Genomic DNA, 22244 nt, shown 5'->3' on the forward strand with positions numbered 1-22244 from the left:
GCACTGTTGAACCTCAGACCATTAAAATGAAGTGCATCAATTTATCAGTGCTTTGGTAGAGGGCACCCATACCAAGGAAATTACAGGGGAATGCAGATGTTCATATTTGGAGAAAAACCCAGCTATATATTTGCAGTTTGCAAACAGTAAACTGTTTTTTAGCTAAAGTGTTCTTTTCCAAGCACCTTTTAGGGGGTTTTCTGTCTTTCCAGCACTGCGTGTCAAGGTGTTAAGAAAATTAAAGGTTTGAAGCTTTGCTGTGTTCTCCACAGCTTAAGCATCAGTCGGTTGCTCTGTGATGGATGCTCAGTAAATAGCATGGTTCAGTGTCAGGAAGGAAATCTCAGTTCACACCTTCCCTGCTGTGCTCAGGTTTGAGGGGATAAAAAAAAAATACAATCTAGAGTTTCTTTCTAGGGCAATGTCAACGACAGCAGCCTTGGTGCACACAGGGAATGTATTTAATCTGCTTGTGCTCCCAGACTTCGCAGTGATGGATTCCATATAAATAAATAAAGACTCGAGAGATTTTGTAAGGTGCCATTGGAAGGTGACCACAATTTGTCTTTACAAGAAACCTTGTGGTAGAAACATCCATAAACATACAAATATGTTGTCCACTCCTCCCTGAAAATGGCTAAAAGTAGAGGAAAGAAAACAAACTTTTAAGGTGTAAATGTCTTTTCATTATTGTGCCTGCTAGTGTAGCTGTTGTGTTAATTGGTAATTCTTAATGAGTCCTCTGGTGGTGGAACACAATAGAGGAGGGACTGTGCCGTGTATGTTAAACCCACAAGTAAAATATGATTTTATCTTGAACAGAAAATTATTTGCAGAGTGAACTGTACAGATGGCTTGTAAAGGAAAATTACTCTTCCTTCTTGAAAAAACACTTGATAAATCACAGGCTTCTCTTTCTGTTTTCTTCTCTTTTAACGTCTAGAAAATCCAAAAGTTATGCAAATATGTAGTACTCCAATCATACTAAACACCTGGAAAAACATAAGTACTCTTAACACATTACCCTAATATATACTTTTTTATTTCTAATATTTGTTGAAAAACACCTGAAGTCCTAGGCAATGTTTTTTAATTGGAAATGAGATGCTTTCTGTGTTAAATGCAGTAAATCAATGTTGCATCTTTTATAATTGACAGAACCAAACTTTTTGAGTGGTATTTTTGCTTGGTACTTTTTTTTCCTGTAATAGGCACTGATAACACAAAAAAGTAAATTCATAGGTTTGTTGCTGCTTAAGAGCTGGCTTGAGTTTGATTTGCAAATGGTGAGTTGATTGGACTTTCAGGTGGGACAAAGATAGAAATCCTGGCTCCTGGTTATTAATGATCACAAATAATGTGGACTGCCTTGGTGTGTGGAGGCGTTGCTGTTGAGGACACACTGCACAACTGGTACCTGAGTTACTGTGATGCTGGCTCGGCTGGTCAGCAGGTGCCCACCCAAACTGGTCTGCCACTCTCCTCCTCAGCTGTCAGGGGAGAGAAAATACAGCACAAGGCTTGTGGGTTGAGGTAAGGGCAGGGGGGATCCCTCAGTGATTACTGTAACTAGCAAAAGAGACACCACTTGGGGAAATTAGTTTATTACCAATTAAAACAGAGAAGGGTAATTAAAAATAAAACTAATTCTTAAAAACATCTTACCACCACCCCTCCCTTTTTCCCAGGCTCAACTTCATTCCTGATGGTCTTTACCTGCCCCCCCCGCCCTGTAGCAGCACAGGGAACAGGGAATGAGGATTGCAGTCAATTAATCACAAGTTGTCTCTGCTACTCCTTCAACCTTCCACTTATCCCCTGAAACATGTAAACATGCATTTGAAACATGACAGTTGTGACACTGTTGTGTTTGCACTCTGCAGTCTTCAGGTGTTCTAAGGAAGAAGTGATGCTTTCTTAGCCTGTTTCCTGGAGTTCTGTGGTACTTAGACACTGTCTTACTTCCATGGAGAGAGTTCTAGGGTAAGGTCTTAACATTGGTTTTCTGAGGTATGGACAGTAACTGAAGTTAAAATACAGTGGATTGCTAGTTCTTCAGGGTTGCTTTCATTTGTTTGCTAGATATCTGTATTCTCAAAGAGAATTTTTATTAGTGTGTCAGCTGTGGCTACCTCCTCTGTCCCTATTTTGTTGTTGTTTGGCTGATTTTATCCAGATCTGTTAGGAAAACAAAAGTTTTCAGTCTCTCCCTGTTGCTGTATCCTTATTCAGAAGTGTTATAAAACCATCACGACTGACTTTGGTAAGAAGACGAAGGTCTCACAGTTATGATATTTTGCCTTCTTCAATAGTGATATGTAGCTTTGGAAGTGCCCAGTGCAGGAAGAGGTTGGGGTGCGGACTGCCTTTAGCACCAGAGGTGCCAATGAACCCATCCAAGGCTTTGTTCTGTCAGCTGAGCAGGGAGTGCCTTGGGCTTTCCAGTGTTTGGGAGGTGTGACTGACCTCAGAGATGGGTCGTGGCCTCCTTGTTCAGCCCAGACAATCTGCATAGGAACAATTGCTTCATTCATATGCATCTTCCTCATGAAATAAAGATCTGCTGTAGTAAACCCAGTGATTAAGCTGCATCAGATCTTTGTTTCATAATGTGGTGAATCTTTATTGGTGATGTGATAATTTTTATGTCATGATGTGAAGTCACCATTGATTTAACTGGTGGATTTCTCATTTGCTATCCTGTAAGGGGAGTAAATGGTATCACATGTAACATATTGTGTCTATTACCTGCCTCTCCCATCCTTGCTTGTCCCTTGTTCAAAGAGGCTGCATGACTTTGGTTATCCCTCTGAAAATACAGCAAATGCCCTACACATTGTATTCCCAACCTTTCATTGCCGCTAAAGTCCAACAAAATTTTGATATCTAAAAGTACGTGTTCTAAAACAGAAAACAGTACCAAATTTGATTATTAGTTACTGAATTTTATTTACTTTTCTTCAGTAAATATTTAATCTTAATGACTTTGTAAACAGCTTGCTCTTTGCGTTTGGGGGATAAAAGGAGACAGAATCCTCAAGAGAACAATATCAGATTATTTGTTAAGGAAAAAAGCTTTAATGCTTGTTAATTGCATGATTTAGTCTTCTGTTTTTAGCATAGTTGTTTAAAGACAATTCTTTCCCTTTAAGTAGTGAAAAAATGCAATTTTAAAAATTGTTTTAAAAATTGCATTTTAAAAATGCAATTTTAAAAATTTGCTTAAAAAGCAAACAAAAAAACACCTCACTTTTCCTGAGGGAAAGGCAGTGCCACATCAAAAGAAGGTGGATAATGAGACAGTGTAGGACATAATGTTAAAATTTGAAAATAACAATCCAAAAAGTGTTGTCCTGACCAAGCTGATGATGTTGAGCCTGGAGACGGGAAGGCTTAGGGGCAATTTTATCACTGTGTATAAATGCCTAATTAGGGAGAATGAGGATGGTGGAGGAGTGCCCAATGATGGTACAAGAGGCAGTGGGCAGAAATAAAAACCCCATGAAGTTCCATCTGGACAAAAGAAAAAGCTTTTTTTCTCTTTGGGTGGTCAGATACTGGAAAAGATTTTGTAAAATCTCTGTTCTGAAGAGATGCTCAAAACCTGATGGGGCATGGTTTAAGCAGCCTGCTATAGGCAACTCTGAGCAGGGTTAGAGGTTCTCTCTAGCAGTTTTCAATGTTTCTATGAATCACATTGAAACTCACTGTGTGTAAAAGATGTGAAATGTCCATATTGTGTAGGGTGGGTAATTGTTTAGGAGGTAAGCAGTTGGTTTTCAGCACTTTTCAGGCTTTCTGTGATATAAGGACATGAATGAAGTTCAGCTCTGAGAAAGGTTTCTTGCTACAATCTTCTGCATGTGGCACGTCACTGAATTGCTACCACAGTCGTCCCAGTGGAGGAGCATGTTGGGATATAGAGCACATTGCAGGCTCTGAACAGTTTTATCTAGGCTGGTTGGGGTCTTAAGAATAAGAAGCTGTATGTTTTCTATTGGTTGTGCAGGTTGATCTGAGCTTGATCTTCTAGGTATCATGCAGCTGAAAACAGAGATCTATGCTTAGCAAATGGTCAGAGAGCACATCTACTTTGGGGGTATTTTTTGACCCATACTTACAGATTCCCCAAATAGGTATTTGGATGGTTCGAGCTAAAGCCTGAATCAGCTCAAATCTTCCTTTAAACACAGATCATATGCTTGATTCTTAAAGTGCTATGTAAGTAGTGGTTTCAGAGAAATTAGTTGTTCTGTACACATAAGCTTGTTTGCCTCTTTGCCAAGACAACTGCTGGTATTTTAATATTTTACTAGTTTGGACTGGGCCAGGATTAAACCACATAAAATACATGCTCTATTTGCCTAAATGAGTTTATTCCTAGGGCTTTTTGTGGTTATTTTGGTTGTTTTTTCTTTTTCCTTTTTTTTTCCTTTTTTTCTTCTGATAAATAGCTAACTACTAACAAAACAACATTCTGTAGTAGAAGCTTATATTAACCTCAATTTTTATCCAGTTTGGGCTTTTAGTCATCTTCGTGTTATCTTCTGCAGTTTTAACAAAAACACAGCACGTCCTGTCCAGACTGTAAAAACATCCTCTCAATGAAAAAATTTGGTGCAGAATGCTCTTTCTACAGATTTATATCACTGTTTATACTTCTAAACAAATATTTACCTTACAATGAGATTCATTTTGAGAGCTTCTATACATGTATTTTTTTTCAGGCTATATGCAGAATCCCCTACAATGGAGAGAAATATAATTTCTATGTGCTAAAATGCATACCAGCAAATACAAACCAATAACCAGCACAGTATGATCTGAAGAAATGATTTCCCCTTATACAGTGCATGTTCTTTAAAGAGAGCAACCACCGCTTTCTTGCTCATTGTAATTCACACTGCGTCCAGCACTACTGGAAAACTAATGAAAATGCTGGGAGTATAAGGCTTTATTTTACTGTTGAGAATTCTCAGTGGTTACAATATTATGTTGTGCCTAATTCTCCTGGTACTACGTTTTTTTAACAGTGATTTCTATTTTCAACCCAGTGATCCATTTCATGCATTAACCCCCTAAGTACTGGATGTACTGTGTAGCACAAAGGAGCTTTCAGAGCAAAATGGTTTTACTAGATTAATTGTAAATAGGAAAAATCTGTTCAATCAGTTAGAAACCTTATAAGCACAGGCTCAGTCATGTAGAAATCTGGGAAGCAGCACTTTTTAAGTCCACCTTCAAGATGATCAAAGTGCAGGAATAAAAGGAGGAGGTGCTGGTTTAATTTTTTCATCTGAGACTGCATGATATGAAGTGATGCAACTGTTGCCATAGTAAAGTTCTATTGAATTGACTACAAGCCAGTCAACACCATTGTGTAATATTCCCCCTCACCCCCACAAGCAAAGCAGAAGAATAAACACTTCTTGATTGAATTTGTTTTCCCCCTTATAATAAAGGAATTATAGGAACTGATTTTAGTAGTCTCTTAAAAACATATAATTGCCAGCAGTGAAAAGTCAGCTGATATTTTTTGGATTTGGGGCATACTGTGTTTCAGATATAATTCATGTTTTTTGTCAAAATTGTCATTCATGAAGCACTTTCAATTGTCAACTGTGAGATACAGGAGTCATCTGCCCAGTTAACTGGGGGAGTATTAAAATGTGGAAGATACCACTAGAATATTTTAAATGTTGTCTTTACACATCTGTTTAAGTTTTGGCAGAATTTACTTTCATCCTTGCCTTGTTACTCAAGTGTAATTTATAATGCATCTGAAGAATTCCCTTATCTCCCTCTACTTCACCCAACATATGCATACCTGCAGAGATTGAGAGTCCAGGTACTATCACGCCATGGTCTCCGTTCCTCAGTGTCTATATTTATGAGACATCTATGGGGGTGTGGCAATAAAATTTGGTTGTTATAAAATAAAAAAAATACCTCCTGGTGGTGTTGGTGCTCATATTTCTATGGTTCACAAGTTCTGTTAAGATTACACACTGGGGTCAGTAGCTAAAGTGTTGCTACATTGTTAAAGCCATTAAAACATCAAACAAATCTGAATTCCTGTGACCAGAGCAGCCAGATTCAGAGTACAGAGGCTCACCGATATTAAGATCCATTTCTAACAGTGCCCCCCTGCTGTGTAGGAGGTGAGGGATGACAGCCTTATTCAGAGTCCTTCTTTTGCTTCAGGGCTTCTTAATTTCTTCTTATTGCAGCACTTGAAAACTTTGAGTAACACCTTAGGGGCCAGATGCTGCAGTGTGAGCCTAAGCCTGCATCTTCACTTGAGAGAGTGTTGAGTGCCCCACCTGAGCTCCAGTGCTGGTTTCTGTCAGGTGCTGTGTCTGTGCCATGTCTGCTGGTCCCCAGGGCTGTTTAAGATGCACAGTGCATCTCGTGTGGCTCTCAGTTTTGTTAAGTAATCTTGCTTCAGGCAACTGGTACCCTCACTAATGTGATTTGCTCTTTCAACTTTTCCAGAGAGGCAGGTGCATTTTAAGGGACTTTATTTTATTTGAAAAGGCTTCATGTGCTCATTTTGTGCTGTTGCTTTAGGGGGGGAAAGGCAAATTGGATAAGTGTTTCTTGCCCACTGAAGGCAGAGATGGTGATGTGGCTCATAAACTTGTGAAAGAACTGTCTCCTTCATGGCTGTATTGCACAGACAGGCTTCTCTCTCAGTACTGAAGGCTTGGCCGTGTCTGGAGGGTTGACTGTGGCCATTATTTTGGAGAATAGGTGGTGCCATCTATGTCCACAACCTGTGTCCTTGTTAGTCCTGAATATTCAGGTTGAAAATAGGTGACTGATTAACTTTTTAAAAATCAACACCCCAATAAACACCTTCCTAACTTATTAGGTGTCTGAGAAATCACAAGTATTCTCTGTTTTAGCAGTGAAGTTATGCAGGTGTTAAAACTTGCCTGGTTTTGTGACAGAATCAAGTATCTTAAATCAGCAACAAGAAGCTGAAATCCCTGCATACACTTGGTCCCAAGGCCTTGAATTTGATTGGAGACTTTAAAGGGATCAGCCTTTAAAAATGGCTTTTTTAGATTAGAAGCTTAGAATTCACTTAAAAGACAAGAAAAAATAAATAAAGGAAATAAAAGTATTATTTGATGTGAGCGTGGGAGAAGGAGAACAGCTGTAGATACTTGTGGCCCATCCCATCATTCAGAGAGTGCAGTGTGACACAGCCCTGGTCAGCATGTTACACAGCAATAGCAAAGCCCTAGAAAGTGAAATGCTGCTCCTTGATGTGCACAGAAAAGTGCAGATTTGAAAATTTAACAAATAGGCAGTGGACCTTGCTAGTCTTGGCAAACTGGGAAGCAAAATTTCAAGGATGAGTAGGCCAGAGAGCACCTTGGTGGCCAAAGCACGGGTATCTGAGTGGGAAGAGCGCAGGAGAAACCAAGGTGAGCCCAAAGAGACAGGTGGCCTGGCCACTGTGATGGGGCTAGGACCTCTACAGCACCATGTGGAAAAGGATAGGGGTAGGGAACGACTACATTTGTCAAAGGTAAGACTTTGTCTTGCAGCCTGTTACATCTAAAAAAGTTTTTTTTGCTTAAGTCTGCCCACACACAGATAAGTTTTCTGCTGTGAAAGAATATGCTGAAAAAATGGTCAACAATGTGTGCCATTTCAGCTCAATTCACTTGAAGCAAATGCCTAGGAGAGAAATTTTCCTTATTTATTCTTTACCTCTTTATTAGAGACATCAAAGCTGTGGTTACTCAGAAGTTCCTTTTACCCAGTAGCTGATGTTTTTCTGCATTCTCTGAAAGCATATCTGAGTGCTGCAGTGTTCAGTTGCTTTTGACCAGGAGTGTTGATACTCCTTATGTCCTTCCCCCTAGTGTAAAAATAAGGCTTTGGTAGTCAGCAGTGTCCCTGGAGAGGCCTTGTTCTGTGTAATGTAGAACAGATTGGGGTGACTGGTAAGGGGTGGTATGGTACTGTCTTCATCCTGCTGCCCTGTGATCTGAAGGGCTTTCTTATTAAAGCATTGGCCTGATAGGTTTATGCTAGAGAGTCAGGTATTAGAAAAACTGTTGTTGAAGAAATATCTGTCAGCTAAGTTACGCTGACTTATCACTATTGATTAGCAAGTGCTTATCATTATGTCTATTGACTACTTTTGTGGACTAGCATTTTTAAGAGATTATTTTATTTTATGGCATCCTCTGGCTATTACCAGTAAGACAAAGCCTCATGTATTTCAAATGAGCTCATTCATTATTTTTCATTGTCTTTTCTATTACAGCCATTATCTTAGATTATGTAGATGTAGTAGAAACAATATTTATAGGACACAGTTCAATGTCTATGAAAAGGAAACCTGTCCAGGTTCCACCCTATGAGAAGGAATGATTGCTGTGGTTTTAAGGAGATAAAAAAGGAAAAAAAAAATCATGCCACAAAGAAACCATAGGCATTACAGCATCATATCTAGTACTTAAGTTAAAATTTGTACCCTTAATTTACATAATAAAAACATAATCAGAGTAGCACCATCCACATCAATGTTATGTTGGGCTTAGTCTGGATCAGAACTGTGTATAAAACCTAAGCCTTCATGTGAGTAAGTGGTGAAGGTGGTGATGTGGAATATGTGTATTATTCATGGTTAGGGTTATATTTTAAAGATTGTGGAGGGCCTCTGTGTAAAGAGCCTACTCTCCCACTGCTGCCAAGAATTTTCTCGGCTCTTTTTTCTTGTATTTTGGTAACTTTTACAAAAACGGAATACAGAGTGTTGCCATTTTCACCATTAAACCTTAATGGATTAAATCCTCATATTCTAGCCTTGATTTGGGGAAAAAATCCTCAGACACTAAAAGTAAAGCTAGATGCCTATTTCCTGTGATTATTGATAAGAGCTGTATTTTGGTTAGTAAAAACCAGAGGAGATTCAAAAGGTTGCTTCATCAGATGAAAACAGCAGAGGCAAGTCTCTTGAGGATTGCCCCATCTGTAGCTGTTTCAGAGAAAGAAGACCTTGATAAACTGTGTGCACAGGTCAGAGCTTTCTCCAAGACTGAGAATTACTAATGGGAATCCATTTTGCCCTCTAGAGATAGCTAAAGGTGGAGTGGGCTGACTGGCTATTAAATGAACATGGCTTTAAATGTAGACAGGCTTTTAAAGCCTTGTGCCATATAAATTAGAATTTTAGCTTACAGGATCACATTTTCATGGAATATTTTTCATATAAAATACAAGTAGCCAAAACCCTCCCCTTTTAGACCATGTTTAGAAAAAAGTGTTAATACTCCTAGAAATGAAAATAAATGCTGTTCTTTTAATACCAGTGTCTTTATGCATTTGCTCTTTTATTCGTTATTGCAGGTGAGTATAAGTTCTTTTTTTGGGGGGCTAACTGGCCTGAAGAAGGAATATGTATTGGTGGGAACTTCAGACAGTAATGGTAAATGTTGAGATACTTGTGTCTCTGATTTGTCTGTACTTACATGAAACTTAGGCAATGTAGTCCCTTATCAGTGAATGAAGGACTTTGAAATTAGAAAGGAACTTTTGTCAGGAAAGATGGAAAATGAAATGGGTTTTATCTCCTTTATAAAATGTTGTAGTGTCATTAATTCAAAACTTTCGTGTGATGGATGAGCCTGCATAAAGTTATATGGGAAAAACTTTCCAAAGCTTACTGTAAAGCATCATATACTCTCAATATGAAGAATTGTGACAATGGTAGCTTTCTCAGACCAAAGAGTTTAGAATTATATGCTATCAGTGTCTAAGATCACTGACAATCAGTACAGATATAGAACCCAGTTCTAAAATTTTCTCTTGAAGTGTAATACTCCTGGAAATGAAAAGAAATGCTGTTATTTTAATATATGCACTTGAGGTTTCCAGTCTCTTTATGCATTCACTCTTTCATTCATTATTGCAGATGAGTATGAGTTCCTTTTTTTTTGGTTCTAACTGGCCTGAAGGAATATGCATTGGTAGGAACGTCAGACAGTAATGGTAGATGTTGAGATACTTGTGTCTCTGATCTGTCTGCACTTATATGAAACTTAGCTAATGGCAATGTATTCCCTGACGAGTGAATGAAGGAGTTTAAAATTAGAAAAGAACTTTTGTCAGGAAAGATGGAAAATTAAATGGATTTTATCTCCTTTATAAAATGTTGCAGTGTCATTAATTCAAAACTTTCATGTGATGGATGAACCTGCATAAACTTATATGGGAAAAACTTTCCAAAGCTTAATGTAAAGTCCACAAACTCTCAATATGAAGAAATGTGACAATGGTAGCTTTCTCAGACCAAAGAGTTTAGAATTATATGCTATCAGTGTCTAAGATCACTGACAATCAGTACAGATATAGAACCCAGTTCTAAAATTTTCTCTTTGATTTTACAGATGCTGGGATTTGGCAGAAATTTTTTTTCCAGTCAAATCTCAGCACAGGAGGCTAAAGGCTTATTGCCACTAAAGGAGGTGAAATAGGGGCAGCAAAATGTTGGCTAGCAAGCAGTTCTTCACCTTGTCTTTCAGGTTTAATTGTCCTGTGATTATTTTAGATATTTCAGGCTGCATAGCAATAATAACAGTACTGAAATACCTCTGAATGAAATTAGGGGATTTTTTTTCCTTCTTATTTGATTTATTTTCTGTGGATTTTAATTTTCTTCTTTCCTTTTGTATTTTCTTTTATTAATATTCCTTTTTATTTAGTGCTAGTAGTGTAACAACTCCTGGAATCTCCTGGAACTCCTGGAGATTGTGAAGCCTTAGAAGATTTCTGAGGTTTGAATAACACCAAAATGTCCAGTAGACCAGAGATGCTTATAAAAAACATTCCTATGAAATATTATCATAGCTTATTCTTTCCTCTCCAGCAGGCTTCCAAGAAGGCTTTTATGCTATTAGTCACTGAAACTGTATGGTAAAATAGTTTTGCTGTTGTGTTGGAGAATCCTGAGAAGCAAGGACTGAAGTTACTTCCACACTAGCCTTGTGCATCTGTACCGTAGAAGCTGATGATAACTCTCTAATGTACGTCCTTGTCTTGAGAGAGAGAGAGAACAGTTGCTGTGGGACTGGTGTTTTGGGTTTTCCACAGGGGTAGACAGACCTGTGTGAGATGGGAAGAGCTCTGTGGAGGGTTTGGCTCTGGTGAATAAGAGAAACTGAAGCAGCATAACAAGGGGAGAGGGAGAAAACACTTTACATTGAGTTTGTGTTTACAGAACTGAAATATTTCCAAAACCTACTGTAAAATAGAGATAAAATAATATGTAAGATTTAACTTAAGAAAATATTATTTTTTCTTCTGCACCAAATTAATTTTGACTTCTACTCAATTTTTGGATTATTAGTGGCATGACAGTATTAGTAGTTAATTACATCCTTGATAATTGTAATACTAAATCAAGTAATTGTGGTGTCTTGCCATTCTGGGCTATCAGTGGAAATCTACTGCCAGTGATGGTATGAATGAATATGGGGAACACTCATGAGTGAATGAAGTAAAATATGTTTTACAACAGATGTTGCTGTGAAATAAAATATTTTGATTTAAGAAAAAACACTCCAGGTGTTAATTTAAATTAGTTAATACTTAGTAAAAACACAGTGCCTTCAAAGACATACTGTCATTGAAAATTGTTTTAATTATAGTTTTTTGGTCAGCTGTAGTAGCAGTTTTCTTTTAAAGGAACGTTGTAGTGGCAATTTATATATGTATTTACGTATAGTGAGTTTCTCTGACAGAAATGTGAAAGTCAATAAGATAGGATAGGTTGACATAAGAAAAACAGTGCTAATGAATGTAGTAATAATATGCATTATGCCATTAATGATAACTCATCCCTTACAGTGCAGGAAAACAAAGGGGAGGTCACCAGAGAGAACAGAATGAACAAAAATGTATTTATAAATATGGGGCTCTCCTCTCTCCCTCCTCCTCAGGCATCCTATGTCTGAAATCCTTTCTCTTGTTAGGAAACTAATTATACAGAGGTTGCCAACCCAGTTCTCTTTCAAGTATTAAAGCACTGGAGCATCTTTCTCAGTGCAGGTAATAATTAGCAGTCACCTAGTTGCAAGGCCAGCACAATCATATAGGGTTTCTGCTCAGAGAGCATTGATTTGAATGAGGGCAGTGGAAGAGTTCATATTAATTCCTGATTAAATTTTTTTAGTTCGCCGTGTGCCTGATTTCCCCTGTAGTACATTGCTTTTTCTCGTGCTCCCTGTCTCTATGCTAACTACTGCTTATTTTGTTATCTGCTGTGTAAAGTCATTCCCTAAGCCCATGGTTCTGTGAGATGTGCAGTCTTCCCTCCCTTTGGCTGATGGGTTGCCACCATTAATACCTCCACTCAGGTCTGGGGACTGTTTTGGGCGAAGTAGCCATGAGCTAGAGGAACAGTCAGTCCTTCCCCTGTGAAGAGCTGAACATGCATTTGGTAGTCCATGTGATGGTAAATAGATAAGCTGCTTTAGTAGACTAATTCTGGCCAAATCACCACAGTCTAGAAGGCTGCTTTTTGTTTTTAATGCTTGTGGAAAGCCAGAAGTTATTTAACTTCACTCCTTGAAATCTCTGCAGCAGCAACTGACTGTATCTTTAATTATTGCATGATCTGGAATCAGAACTGTATGTGGTTTATGAAGTCAGTTCTGTTTCAACAGCATAATGAATTTATTGAAATGAAATTTTAAAACTCAGCACTGGAGTGTATTGTTGGCCTTGCTAATCATAAATGACTAGCATGTTCTGGTGTATTCCCTTCACTTTCTCAATCCTTATTTACTCATGGACTGTAGTTGGTTAGTGGGAAACTCATGCCAAGAGGGATTGCTCTCAAGGCCTGTTCATGTGTCCATGTATGAGCATGCATTTCATGCACCTGAAATCAATGTCAGGATTTCCTCAAAATTCTGTAACAGACTTTCTACAAGCATGACCATTCTCTATATTTGTAGAAAAGAAATGGAGAAAAGGAAAAAGAATAATGTATGAAAAAACCTCCCATGGAAAAAATTATTATACAATCAGGGAATACTCAAATAACAGCAGGGTTTGTGCACTTGCTAGTATTATCTACTAAAGTACTGAACAGAGTCCTGGTAAAATGAGCACTCTCCTGGAAATTTGTGGTTCTGCACCCAACCTTTTCTGAGTCTGCTTATGAAACATCACATGTTCCATTGTTCACTGTTGAGAGAAGTCTGTACTATGCTTAAGAAAGTCGATGTCATTGAAGAAGTGCTTGCAACAGTTTCTGAATTTTCTTTTCAGACAAGACTGGCTCATGTATTTAGCTTTTAACTTCTTTAATTGTTGATAGATTTGGAACCAAATATTCATGTCAGTTCATTCTCTGTCAGTTCTTCTTCAGGATACCAAAGATTCCTCCCCAGGAACCTTGAAGCATGGGCTGCTTCGTGGCAATGCTCTCTGTTGAAAGTCTCCTTTAGATGGCTGTCTTGTTTAATCCTTATTATCACTGTTTTGGTTCATCCTGTTGAAAACAAGAAGAAGTCATGATTCTCAATGTACATTTTTCAGAGCCTCTGGTGATTTGTTTCAGAGTTTTGGAAAATTGATAAAAAATTTGGAGGGTTTTTAGAAGATAAGGGAAGGCAGCAGGTGTTTTAGGTGCGTGCCAGACTGGCTGCATGCGGTATGACTTTGTATACTTAGATAAACTCTTTTCTGTGTACTGTTATGTGCATGTTATTGTTCATGGTGAATGTTGAAGTACGTTTGGTGATTTCTTTTGATCTCATTTGTGCCCTGGGCTATTCTGTAAGTAATAATTCTGTAATTCTGTAATATTCTGTAATTCTGCTGGGACAACAGCAGCAGTAGCAGTGTCAGGATGGAGAATCAATGTATGCCAGCAGCAGGAGACAGCCACAATGCAGGGACAGTTTTCCAGAAGCTAATTTGAGGAACTCTATATTTCTTGTCCCAGTTTGAGTGGATAAATAACAGATGGTTAAAAGAGGATTTATTAGTCACTGGCCATTCTGCTGTCAGGCTAGAAGACATGGAAAGTGACCCACTTCCCACTTCTCTAGGTAGTGTTTCTTTTTCAAGAGTGGTGCTTATATTTTATTCATTTTTATAGATAAATACATGAAGCTTAAAGGATGGCTACCCAACTTCTCCCCCAAGTAGTTGTGCTTGTTTTAAAATACACGAATAAATGAAGCATTGTTATTCTATTAGTTGGTTTTGTTCTCTCAAGTTATTTTTTGGGATTTAAAATGTGCAGTTTTGGATGTTTGTACATTCAGAAGTAGATGCTTGTAGTGATTGAAAGCTTTTTTAATGGTGTGGAAAATTTTTCTTTAAACTTTGCCACCCATAAAAATTGGTATAGTTTACATTCAGAGTTGTCTTCTGTTTTTTGTTGTTCTCTGTGGTTGTGTGGGCTTTGGAGATCAGCTTCATGCCACTACAATTGTTGGCAGGTTTTCAAGCCTAAAAATAATTGCCCATCTGTGTAACTCTCAGTGAAAAATTAACCATTCAGAAAGAGTAGCTGTGACATAATTTGAAGTCTGATTTGACAACATGTAAGATAACAGAGGAAAGTGAGAGGTAACATAATATACAGTCTATCAAGTGAGATTGTTCATGCATCTCTGAATTAATGATTCACAGAAATGGCAACTTCAAGAATAAAGAGCCAAAAAAATCCAAGTAGAATTTAAAGAAAACTCTGAACATGAAAGAAGATGTAATCAAATGTTTCCTAGCAGAAAGAACTGTACAGAGAAGAATGCAAAATTTGTGTGTTTTGGGGTGGGTGAGGGGTTAGGAAGGGCTGTAGGGGAAAAGAAAAAATAGTATTTGAGAGAAAAAGGCAGAGAAAAAGTATTCTTACTATCTGTGGGTAGCCAAAGTTTGTGAGAATCAGCTTTCTGTTCAGTGATTAAAGGAAGATAATACCAGGAAATGTCTTTCTCTGAACCCTTAACTCTCATAACTCATTACTTTGATGAACTTCAAAATGCTGATATGGATTTCTTCTGCAGCTATGTGTCTTAACGTTACCTGTTTGCTCTAGTCCATTCAGGGTGAACTGAAAATAAAAGTTGCCTCTGGTAGGATGGTCAGTGCTGCATGTGGCATCCTCCTGGGCCTGAAGAGTATAGGCTGGATAGGAATTTCTTTCTGCTCAGATATCAAAATTCCTTACCATTAAAAATTCCACCCCCACACCTATATTACAACCTAGTGTTTCTTCAGGGTCTGAGGGTGGGCCTGCCACTGGCGAAACTGGGATGGTTAAAGACGGAGAAGCAGGGCTAGATGTGATGGGTTGTATGTCCCTGAATCAAGCATGGCATGTGGTTTGGTCTTTGAAACCCCAGCTCTGTTGTCCTGCCTCCAGGTTATGGAGTACTTTGAGGCATTTGAAAGACCTTTGGCTGCACAGGAAACTCCAGTTATGTCAAAATTGAATAGTCTTGTTTCCTTTGTGTTTGAAAAATATATCTTCCCAACTGGCTCTGCTGTTTTCATGGTTTAGCCCCAGCCAACAACCAAGCCCAAGGCAGGCACTCACTCATTCCCCCACCACTGGGATCAAAGAGAGAATTAGAAAAGAAAAAGTGAAAAAACTCATTAAGATAAAAAAGAGAAAGTTTAATAGGGAAAGCAGAAACTGTGCATAAAAGCAAAGCAAAATAAGGAATACACTCATTGTTTCCCACGGACAGGCAGGTGTTCAGTGACTTGGGAGGGCAAATGCCATCACTCTGAACATCCCCCCTTCTTCCCCCATCTTTATATAGTGAGTTTGAGTTGTGTGGTATGGAATATCCCTTGGGTCAGCTGCATCATCTCCCCACTTCTTGTGCACCCCCAGCCCACTTACTGGTGGGGTGCATAGAGAAGCAGAAAAGGCCTTAGCTCCATGTAAACAGTGCTCAGTATTGACTAAAACATCCCTGTTCTATCAACACTGTATTCAGCTCAAATCCAAAATACAGCCTCTTACCAGTTACTCTGAAAAAAATTAATTCTATCCCATCCAAAACCAGCACAGCTACACATCTCCAGAGTGGCAGGTGGGGCTTGAGCTGCTGGGGAAAAGCCATGTCATTAGCCATCTGAGATGACTAAAGAACCACAGCCTGACTGTCCTTCTCACTTCTTGGTCTTGACAGGAAATTCATTTGAAACATAAGCAATATATTTCTGTTTAGCAAATAACCCAAGATAATTTGGAATGGTATCTTGGGAAAGGCATCTTCTGCTCTGTTAAATTGTCTCTGCAATGAACTTCCCTGTAGTACTAAAGGTCTGGATTCAGTCATGTTCCAGAAATGCTTAGATGTGAAATGTCTGTAATTTGTAAATGACGTGTTATTTTATATGTGTGTGTGTGTGATATAGTCTGACATATGACTCACATCTAAGAGCATATGTTCACAAACTGCCAGAAAAAAAGCATTTCTTTGCCAGGCCGGTGGCTGATCTTCAGATCTACCAATTCATGTGTACCCTGTTTCCTCTCGTGCTTTGCTTAAATGCTCTAGGTGCATTTGGGTCTCTGAAAGGTTTTCTGTGTGTATAGCAATGTGTGCATATGTGTGTGTGCAAATATGCATATGGGTATATATGGATTTTGTATGTACAGGAGTATAAACGTATTTATGCATGCTAGTTCCAATATGCTGCCTTCATGGGTTGAACCATTGCTAGTAAAATCTGTCATTCAGGAAACATAAAATGCATGAGGAAAATAAAAAATCCCAAAGAACTACACTTGTTAACTAAAAAGTAAATGTATCAATTTATTGATTTATGGATTTGCATATTTTTTTAAACACCAAATTTGTGAATTATGAAACAGTTTTAAATTATTTTCTTCATTACACTTTTCATGAAGCTTACCCTGTTGCATTAAGTAAAGAGAAGAAATTGTTGAAAAGAGTAAATGATGGAGAAATGCATGAATAGTTTTACAGATTAGTCACTAGAGCTCCAGTAAGGCAGAAGGAAAAAGCACAGCTCCACTTCAAAACATAGTTGCTTTCCAGGTGCTTTGATCAGTGTGTCAGTTCCAATGACAGCTGTGCAGGATTTTGTAAGAGCAACACATAATGAATATGTGTATTAATTAAATCTATGTATAATTAAATATATATTATAATTATATATTATTAATTTTGTAGTTTTATATATAAATATATAAATATAAAATTTATATAATTATATACCTTATTTTATAAATAGTTTTACAGATTAGTCACCAGAGCACCAGTAAAGCAGAAGGAAAAAGCACAGCTCCACTTCAAAACATAGTTGCTTTCCAGGTGCTTTGATCAGTGTGTCAGTTCCAATGACAGCTGTGCAGGATTTTGTAAGAGCAACACATAATGAATATGTGTATTAATTAAATCTATGTATAATTAAATATATATTATAATTATATATTATTAATTTTGTAGTTTTATATATAAATATATAAATATAAAATTTATATAATTATATACCTTATTTTCTCATTAGATGTTCAGGAAGTGACGTTGTGGACAGCAGAGATTACAGTGGAACAGTAATGATTGGTTACTGGTTCATATTATGATTGTAGATTCCCAAATTTTTTTTTCTTTAATACATTGGGCATGCTGAACTATTTGAGACTTTGCACAAGGTGGAGTGTAAAGGCCAAGCAAACTTTTATGTTTTATGTATGAGATGTTCTGTCATTAACCAGAAATGGTGTTTGACTACGCTACTTGCACATGCCCTGTGTGGCTCAAATATGCATCCACACAGTGATTATAACCAAATAAGAGGCTTAGCTTGATATCAAATTTGGTTGTGCTCATTTAGCAGAATTATTTTGAGAGTTTATGGCTGTGTTTCATTACCTATCTTTGGGAAGAATGATGCTTATCAGGAATTGTGTCTTGTTTCAGCATCTACACAAACCACAAAAAATGGGCTCCTTTGGGAGGTCTGTGACAGCAAAAGTGTCACTGCAGTACTGTGACTGCTGTGTTAATTGTGAGAGCTTGGTCCACTGCTATTTGAGGTATACTGAATGTGTGTGCACAGCAAACAGTAAATTTTTGAACTTCTGGAATATGCAAATATTTTAGCAAACTAAGCCACATTCCAGTTTAACAGGAGATGTTAAATTAATGAGAGCTGTAATGCTTCACCACCAAAAATTAAACATGAGCTTCCTTCCCCTTGTACAAACAAAATCAGTGAGAAATCTTCATTTGAGAACAAAGGGAGAATAATGTCAGTCCTTGATTGTTAGACTATATAATGCCACTGACAAACTCTAAGGCTGAATAAAACCCATTTTTAAGATTGGGTTATGCTCTGAGCAATGTAACCTACTAATTTAGCTGTAAACGTGTTTCTTTTCTTGATATGCTTAATATAGAATCATAGAATTAAAGTTGGGTGAGCCCAGATTGGGCGAGGAAAATGTTCTGTTTCATCTCTAAAATAGTCCACATCAGCATATTTCTCTCTGCCTCATGACCTTCAGGTGGAGACTGTAGCAGGTGATGCCTCTAAGGAGAAATTTCTGTTTCAGGAAGGTTGAGGTGGTGCCTCCATTGCTGGTAGGTCATTAACCCAGTTGGTGTTGGGTTCCTCATGTGACTGCAGGTAAACACAAACCATCCCTGGCCTCGTTGTTTCCTGCTCTTCAGCCTCCAGCCACCAGCACACCGGATGGTTTGGGCAGTGTGTGCTGTGAAAGCAAAGTGGATCTGCCACCATTTCATCTCTGCAGCAGGAGAGGCTGCTCACGGGGCTGTCACTCAGTGCCAATATCCAACAAGTCCAGGGTCACCTCCTGGCCCCAGGCTGTAGGCCAACAAATTGCTCTTACCATACAGCAGAAATGCTGTTGTCTTTCTAGGGTTTGTGCAGTTCTCCTATGACCTAGAATCTAACACAGATAAATTTTTACTTTCCATTGTCCTTCATGGACATGTCAAGTCATAGTTTAATTATTAAAGATATCAGGTCCAGTGAACATGAACTGTGTGAAAGGTATTGGATAAAAAAAAATCAAAAAGCCAACTTGTAAAGAACTTAATGTAAATATTATAATAAAAGAATAAAAAGAATGCCATAGGAGAATCTCAGTAGCATAATTCCTACTTATAATATTCCATGATAGCAAAATAAAATAACGCCATACAAAAAAGATTTGGGAGACTCCACAGGGAGTAGGAATAGAGACTGTGGAAGTATTTAGATGACTTTTCAGAGAAAATTGCAAGAGAAACTGTTGAGAGAGTAAACTAATTTTGTGAAATTATAATCCAATACACCATCTGGGAATGTGCACAGTTCCAGCTGAGCAAGGCGTCTTAGTGGTTGGGTGTGATAAATGCTAACTCATTGTAAAATCCCATTTTCCTGATGCTGTTAATTTATTTCTTCTGTTGAGGGGGAAAAATAGACATAAATATACATAGCTTTATGTCTGAAAATTAGAGTAGTAAGAGTAGAGAATAAATGAAAATATTTTCAGTACCTGGAATTGCTGAAAATTCACCATTTGTCTGAGAAGCTAATTAGTGTTTTAACTACATTGCACTACATGAACTACTTTGATTTAAATATTGGACACAAAATGCATATTTTAATTTATGCATTTTAAAAGAAGCTGATGGAATTTGCTGTGATAGGGGAGGCCCATAAAATGTTCTTTGCAAAATTGCAGTTCTCAATATATTTCTAGTCCAGCATGTATCAGAGTGCCTGAATCAAGTCTTTAAAAACAAAAAGGTTAGGTTTAAATTAACAGTAAGTGAGAAATAAGAGGTTTGCAGATCCTGGCTTTTGGATGCACTTCAACCCCAAGTAAGTTACCATTGCCAAGGCAATTCCTTTTACTCATGGGTTAACAAAATAGGAAAAGCTTCAACGTTTTGGATAACAAAAGCTTTAGCAATCAAATGTGTCTCTTGGTGTGCACTAATAGTTGTGCAGCATGCAATTTGTTTTTCATTACCACATTGTGCACATAATTTCAAGTGGTATTGTTTGTAATAAAAGAAAATACTTATTGATGGTTACAGGTGCTTTTGCATGTGGAGCCTCTTCTGTCATTTTAAACTTGGTTTGTTATGTCAGCAAATAATTTTGGGGAAGAACAGCTGCTGCTTTGTCCCCTTGTGCATACCTGAAGCCACCTCAGAGCTTAGCTTGAGGCTTGGTCTGTCCCTTCTGGGGACTGGGCGTTCTCCCAGTCAGCCCCTGCTGTCCCAGAGCTGTGAGCACTGTGCAGCACATGGGGGCTTTTGGAATCATCTTCTCCATAAAAAACATCCTGGTCGTACTCTATTCCTTTTAGCAGATGCTTATACTCATCAATGATATTGTAAGCAAAACTTGAACAAAATGGATCCCATCTCAGCTCTGCCTGCTCTTCCTGTTCCAATGTCTCTCACCCATTCCTTCCGTGTTTGTCCCAGCTCTGAGCTCTGGTGTCCTTCCTGCCTGAGAAGGGCTAAAGGGGTGCCTGATCCTTGGTTCCCAAGCTCACAAAGGTGCAGGCAGTCCCTCTTGCCCCCAGTGCTCTTAGGGGGAAGAGGGAAGGGAGATGGGGGGTGTTAACTGTGGCCTGCAGGAGATTCTGGGAAATATGGAGCAAGATGCAAAATGGGAAGCTGACTGGCTCAACGTTGGTAAGTGTAGCAAGCTGGGATTGTAATTTAATGGTTTTTAATTACCAACTCTGGAGTACAGTGAGTTGAGTCTGTGAGTGAATTCCTTTATCTCTTGGTATAAATGAGAATGAGAATGGTATAAATGAGAATATGGAGAAGTAAGGAAAAAAACCCTACCCTGAGTTTAGAAGAATCATATGGGCAGTTAGGTTTGAATACCTGAAAAAATGGCATTCCTCTTTTGTTTGATCTTGATTTTCCTTCTAGTGCAACAGGTCCTACTTTGAAGCTGATCTTGGGAGGAAAGATGTGGACTATTTCGATTTTTTTTTGAGACTAAAAAATTAATAAAAAAAGTAAAATAACAAAGTTAAACCTATTCTCTTTTTTCTTTGCTTCACTCTTAAGTAGTTTTGTAATGATCAAATGAGATTAGTTATAAATTTCACTCGTTATTTTTTTTTATATTTCCTCCTTGACTGCTTAAGATCTTTGTGAACAAAGACTTCAAGGTGGTAGAAAATGCAATTTTTAATGCAACATTAAAAAATAACCACAAACAAAAAGACCTCCACCCCTTATTCCTTGCAGTTAAGCAGTGCAGCCTCACATCTCACTTGCATCAAACAAGCTGTTAGGATATTAATATTGTTAATAACGGTTTTTGAATTGCCTGCTAATATGTAAAGATGTATGAACACCAGGAGAGTTGAAGGTGACAAATAATAAATAATGTGCCATCAGAAAATAGTTAATTACAGTACAAAATTGAGATAGCAAGCCTTGTGTGCAGGGAGGAGTGTGGATAAGTAGTACCAGCTATAATTCATGATAGGTCAAACCATATATGAAGGAAAAGCTTTCATTTGTAAACATTATCAAGCCCAGGGGGAAGCAATTAGTGATGAGAATCAAGTTTTGTTTGTGTCAATCTCATCATAAGGGTTTTTTTTTGGTTTGTTTTTAAATAAGGGCTGCTGCTGCTTTTCCCCCCAGAAACCAACAAAAGAAACGTGCAATATAATGTAGATTGAAGAGGAAATTCACCTGTCAGCTTCATGAACAACTTAATGCTCATTAAACAGATGTAGGTCTGTGAATGTGTTTCCTAGGAAGGGAAGGCTGGCTTTGGTTTCTCAGGGCAGCTCTGAGTCAGTACAAGCTGCAAGGTGCTACCAAGTGCTAGCAGAGCAGTAAAAGCCTTGTTTTCACCAAGGCAGCCTCTGAGGTAAGACTTTGTCCCATTTTCTTTTGCTATGCATGTGTTGTAGTTTGCCCCTTGCCTATCCCAGTCTCACATTTGGGTCTCTGTCCATGCCATTGGCTGACTCTTTCAGTGTAATAAAACCCAGCACCTGTGTGTCCTTACCCACCTGCTGACAGAGGGACACCTGGGCGCCTGGTCACTCCTTCCTTGTGCCTCTGAGGGACTTCATGTCACAGTGCTGCCTCAGGGAAGGAGATAGAATCTGGTAAGGCTCTTAACTTGTCTACAAAGGCAAGCTAATATTTGCTGGATTTTTTGGGGGAAAACTACTTGTAGAATTCTGTTTTGTTTGGCATCAGAAAGTG

At 38.2% G+C, this 22244-nt stretch overlaps 1 protein-coding gene across 1 annotated transcript in view; it reads left to right on the forward strand.

Annotated features, from left to right (window-relative positions):
* The window catches only part of SMYD3 (SET and MYND domain containing 3), a 385175-nt gene that overhangs the window by 124047 nt on the left and 238884 nt on the right, over positions 1 to 22244 (forward strand). The gene's annotated exons all lie outside the window — the stretch shown is intronic.

This window comes from Passer montanus, unplaced genomic scaffold, assembly GCF_014805655.1.
Source record: "Passer montanus isolate IOZ18808 unplaced genomic scaffold, ASM1480565v1 scaffold12, whole genome shotgun sequence".
Classification (NCBI taxonomy): domain Eukaryota; kingdom Metazoa; phylum Chordata; class Aves; order Passeriformes; family Passeridae; genus Passer; species Passer montanus.